Source organism: Leptopilina boulardi, unplaced genomic scaffold (genome assembly GCF_019393585.1).
Source record: "Leptopilina boulardi isolate dan_hultmark-lab unplaced genomic scaffold, ZJU_Lbou_2.1 LbouV2_277, whole genome shotgun sequence".
NCBI lineage: Eukaryota > Metazoa > Arthropoda > Insecta > Hymenoptera > Figitidae > Leptopilina > Leptopilina boulardi.
In genome coordinates, this window is record NW_026137837.1 from 8689 (window position 1) to 14737 (window position 6049).

The 6049-nt window shown below is 27.6% G+C and overlaps 1 non-coding gene across 1 annotated transcript; it reads right to left on the reverse strand.

The window, feature by feature from the left end:
* Positions 1-5416: 5416 nt before the first annotated feature.
* LOC127281713 (5.8S ribosomal RNA) lies at positions 5417-5571 on the reverse strand. The gene has a single exon (XR_007843075.1). It is a non-coding gene; the product is annotated as a 5.8S ribosomal RNA (ribosomal RNA).
* Positions 5572-6049: the final 478 nt, after the last annotated feature.

The window sequence follows — 6049 nt, forward strand, 5'->3', positions numbered from 1 at the left end:
GGAGAAGAATCGCATATGTCAATTCTATCTATCTTTCTCTCTCTTTCTCACGCGTTCAGGTGCAATGAGTCTCGCAGCGTGGATGCGGTACACACAGACACGGACTCCCCATAGCCTGCGTAACGCATATGTGTGAGGCGCTTGAGGAGTATCGCGCGATGCAAACACTGCCTTCCTTCCCCTATTCTTTTCCTTATAATACCTTCAAATTAAAAAAAAAAAAGGAAATAAAGATACAATAATTGTTGATAGCTTAAATTGGAACATGTCACATTTTCCAAGCACATATAAACTCGCAACAATTAAGATTTTATTTTAAGAGGGTCAATTTTGTAAAAAAAAACAAAATGCATATAAAAAAAAAGAGAAGAAAATTTTTGAGACATGTATGTCGTGCATATATGCATGTGTACTAAGGTAAATGTACGTATGTATGCGTAAAATGTATATGCATATATAAAAAGGAAAATAGTTTCATTTTTAATATGAAAACGATAATCTGTGCAGAACTATGACCGCTCTGGAATTCAACAAAGGTTGCGAGTTATACTTTATTAAAAACACACATATACACTTACACATATGGAGATGTGCAGTTCCAATAGTGTCAACAAAGAAAAGAATAACAAGAATCATGGGTTCTGAGAATATCGATGGACGATGATCTAAGTTTTCTTATCGATACCCCTGAAACCCCCAGAATCCTTCTACCCCTGATTCACTAATCCCACTAAGTGCATCTCGCGATGCTCTTTATAAGCAGAAGCTCATAGGGCCTCATTGCCTATTCGTCTTCAATCAATCACTTAGTACGTGTTACTGATTTTTGCATTATTTCTTTAAAAAGTGAACTTAGAGTTTAAACTGTGGAGAAAGCTCAATAATATACCTGCTGAATCACGATAGATTTTCGTTGAGCCAGGTAAATTAACAGCAGTGCTTAAATTTCTAAAATTAAAATTGCTGAATCACGATAGATTTTCGTTGAGCCAATTTTTAATTTTAAGAATAAGGCCCGTCTGCGAGCTGGCTCCAATTTAAATTCTATTTTCTTTGGGCGGACGTAAAATTAAATCGAACCTTGAACCGGCTGAGTCCCAATCGGTTGATCAGTACAGTGAGAAATTATTTAATAAATTATTTATAATTTATTAAATAATTTTTTGTTCTTAAAACCGGCCAGTCCGTACGGATTGTACCTGCGCCGCTTGTGTCTGATAGGGTACCGGTACCGCGTTTCGAGACGCGGAAATACGCATAACAACTTTCTTTCGTTTTGCCCGTTGATTGTGTGACGAGATCGCGAGAATTCTCCCTTCTCAACAAGCTCTCTCGACGGTAGTGTGTAAGAGAAATCTAGCCGTAAGTAATAAAAAACTGTATCGTTCCAAAAACATTATTCTTTACAAAAGAAAGCATATAATGTGTAATTTTTGCAATTTTTACTTTGATTTTTAATAAATTTTTGTAAACTAAAATTCCAATTGTTCTATTCAATCAAATAGACCTTTTTATTTGTGCTGTCAAAAATAGTGTGGATTTTCATCTCAAAGCTAAGAAACATTATTTACGATCTAAAGATTAAATTGGCAGTTTCGTCTTCTATCGGCGATATAATTAATCGAACCCACATTAAAAATAAACATTATTAAGTTGAATGTTCATTTTGACTTTTTAATGGCAACTTGGTTCCTCCGGCGAATAGAAAATTTTAAATAATTGTTCAAAATTATAAAAATTAATAAATTAATTTTCTCGTTCGTAACATTATGAATATAAGATCGTTAAAAAAATTACATAACATTTTAAGACCCTAAACTTTTCTTTAAATTTTAATATATCCAACCAAATATGCAAAAAAATATTTTTTGTTTTCATACTGCAATTATTTTAATTAGTATTACTGTAAAAAACGATTTATAAGAAAATATAAATTAATTTGTAATCACTTTTGATATTTTGTTTGATAATTTGTTAACCCTTTAAAAATCATTAATTGAAAAATAACATGTAAATACACACCGAATTATTCTCCTCGTCAATGATGTTATAAGTCTTCTTAGTAAAAAGAAGATTACCATCTTTGTTAATTGATTGTATATTTCCAACTTCATCAATAATACCGCAAACATCTAAATTAATATTAAAATGAATAAAATTGGCTCTGCTTGGAAAATAAGACTTATCTTTATGTTATACATATTTTGTAAATTTGTTATAAATTCAATGATTGTTTAAAATATGTTCAAATCAGATTGACACAACGGCTCATTTAAAAACAAAATAATCAATAATTTATTCAATATAAAATTTTAGAATATTGCATTCTTTACCAATGAATTTTCCTTTTTCCAACAATTTTATGGAATCAATACTTTTAAAATTGTATTGATTTTTAGGAAGATTCAATAATTCTTCTTTGGCAATTTGTGTAGCAGTTGAATATAATTTTAACTGAATTTCAATTTTGTTTTCGTAAATGTTGAAATTTGGGTTTGGTGTGGAAATTAAGAAATTGCCAATTTCATATTGCCTTCCAATCTATTTTACATAAAATATATAATCAATAATAATAATAATAACAATATTAATTTTAACAAATAGCAATTAACAAATATTATAATATAAAATACATTATTAAAGATATTTGTTTCGTGTTATTAGTTAAAATTAATAAATAAATGCAATATATTTTACCTTAAAGGAATGATAAAATACATCGACTGCTTCGTTAAAAATGGAACACCGAAATTGTGCAGATGCATCCAACAAATCCATGGTGAACAATTTAACTTTATGATAATTTTTTATGTCACTTTTATTAATGACTCGAACTCGTAGTATCCAACTGTAAAAATTTTTATTATCGATATGAATTTTGAAAAACATTTGAAGGAATAATTTATGTAAAATTTTATATAAAAAAATTAAAACAAATTTTTTCTTAATTTAAAACAAGAAATTATTTACACCTTGAGAAAACTTATTATAATTGAATAAATACGATTTAAATTCATCAAAATGAATTATATTCGAAAACTTTTTGGAACAAATTTTTAAAAAAAATTATAAAGTTATTAATTGAAATCGATGCAAACTCTTTTAAACTTTATTGTCATTAATCGGTAAATATTTTATAAAAAAAAAACAAATAAAATTTGATATATTTTATGAAAATTAATAAAAAAATTTTTTTAATAAAATTAGAGAAAATTATATATATACATATAATTATATAATAAATTTTCTTATTATTATGATTGTATATTTGAATACAATTAATAATTTAATTAATAATAAAATTACATACACTACCGTCCGAAATTGTGCGAACTCTGCTTTTTCAACAACTATAAAACTGTTCAAATCTTCAAAAATATTAAAACTAAAATTTTTTCCTCTTTATTTTATTAAAGCTAATAAAATTCTGAAAGAAATGACACCTTGACAAAGAGAATATGTTAATTTTTCAATTAGATATCTAAGAAAAACCCAATTTTCAATGTTTTTACTATTTTTTTTATTTCTCTGGCAAAAATTAATATTTTTAAACGTTCTTAGGCTCATTGAAATCGTATTTTGTTATGCAATTCAAATTATATAAAACAATTCATGTACACATTCTTCCCTAGCGTATGCAAACCGTGAAAGTTGGCTTATAAAATGTCAAAAAATTGTGATTAATATTTATATGACAAAAAATGATCAGTAAAATGTATAAATCATAAATTTACTTACATAAATCAGAGAAGTTTAGAATGATATATTTACTTCATTTTTAAACATTATATTTTATTGTAGAATTAAATTTAAATTTTTTGACATTTTATGAGCCAACTTTCACGGTTTGCATACGCTAGGGAAGAATGTGTACATGAATTGTTTTATATAATTTGAATTGCATAACAAAATACGATTTCAATGAGCCTAAGAACGTTTAAAAATATTAATTTTTGCCAGAGAAATAAAAAAATAGTAAAAACATTGAAAATTGGGTTTTTCTTAGACATCTAATTGAAAAATTAACATATTCTCTTTGTCAAGGTGACATTTCTTTCAGAATTTTATTAGCTTTAATAAAATAAAGAGGGAAAAATTTTAGTTTTAATATTTTTGAAGATTTGAACAGTTTTATAGTTGTTGAAAAAGCAGAGTTCGCACAATTTCGGACGGTAGTGTAATTGTCTACCAACTAAAAAAAAACTTACTTATTAATCTCCGACTCGATGCCACGAAACGAATTCACAAGTTTCGGTGATATTAAAGATTCATTATACACTTTTTTGATGGGATGGGCCACATTTTCTTGTTCGTGATCATCTATTTTCCGTTTCGTAGATGCCATATTCACGACTTGATTTTCAAATTACAACTAATCAATAATAACGATTGAGTTAGTAAGGAAATATTTCATTGCCCTTGGCATTTAGATTTATTAATTTTCTTTTGATACATCGAAATAAACACTCGTTATGAATAATTAAAATAGAAACTAATCATCACGTTATATTCATTTACATTTCTATGTAAATATAAGGAGTTTGAAAATAATGAATAGGTATTAATTAAATTAATATATATGAAATTTATTATTAATTATGAAATTATAATATATGAAATTATTTAATTTTAATATATCACGTCAATATGTCTAAATTATTTTTTTGCATGTTGATTTTAATAAAGTGATGTTCTTAAAATAATTTAAAATAAAAACAAATGAATTTGACTCTGACGCAGGATTCAAAAAGGTTACATCCTGACTTCATATGCTTTGTTAAATTCATTAAAACGATTTTTTATTTTAATCTTTTTCTTCAAATCTACTGAAAAGCCCATTATAATATTATATATTATTAATATTACTTAATATATATATATATATATATTAACAAAAAGCGTTAAATATTAAGTAATATAACAATAAATAATATTATAAAAATATACGCATACATTCACATACACACACATATAGACATAACACCATAAATAATAATAATAAACATAAATAAATAAACATAATAATGCTATGTATAACATATACACCCATTTACACTATCATATATTATATTAAAAGATACATTTAATATAAGTACAAAACATTAGGCTAATAATTGATAACAAAAATTCTCCCGAGCGAGCGTTAGCGAGCGAGGATACATCGCTAGTCAAATATAAATTTAAAATTCATGTCTTTATTTTTTGATACGTGAATTAAATCGTTCAAATAATAATTTGTTTGACTGGCCATTTTGTATTATATATATTATTTTTTATAATATAATAATTCAACTTATTTCAAACGACATCAATATATATTTTTTTTATTATTATTATAAAATATTATTTGATGAACGTTCATTATTTCGCTTAAATTATTCAAATTATGAATAAAAAGCAGTTTTTATATTATAAACGACCCTCAGCCAGGCGTGGTCCGGGAATTGTATCCGTGGACCGCAATGTGCGTTCGAAATGTCGATGTTCATGTGTCCTGCAGTTCACAATATGACGCGCAATTAGCTGCGTTCTTCATCGACCCACGAGCCAAGTGATCCACCGTTCAGGGTAATCATTTTATATTTTTAATATTTTGTTTCAAAACTCGATAGTCCGGTTTTGATAGGACAAGATAATAAAAAAAAAATTATTTTTATTAAACTTGCTTCAAAGCGGTTTTGGTACAAATTGATAAATGTAACAATTTGTACCGGCCAGCCGATACGCTAACGTTTGATTAATAAATAAATATTAAAACAAACGCGCGTAACACTAGCATAAAAGTGCCATTTAAAGGCGCCGGGCGAAAATTCATTTAAAAACCACAGAACATACAATTTATACATAAAAGTATAGCGACGGGCGATGTGTACAAAGGGCAGGGACGTAATCAACGCGAGCTTATGACTCGCGCTTACTGGGAATTCCTCGTTCATGGGGAATAATTGCAAGCCCCAATACCTAGCACGAAGGAGGTTCAGCGGGTTACCCGGGCCTTTCGGCCAGGGAAGACACGCTGATTCCTTCAGTGTAGCGCGCGTGCGGCCCA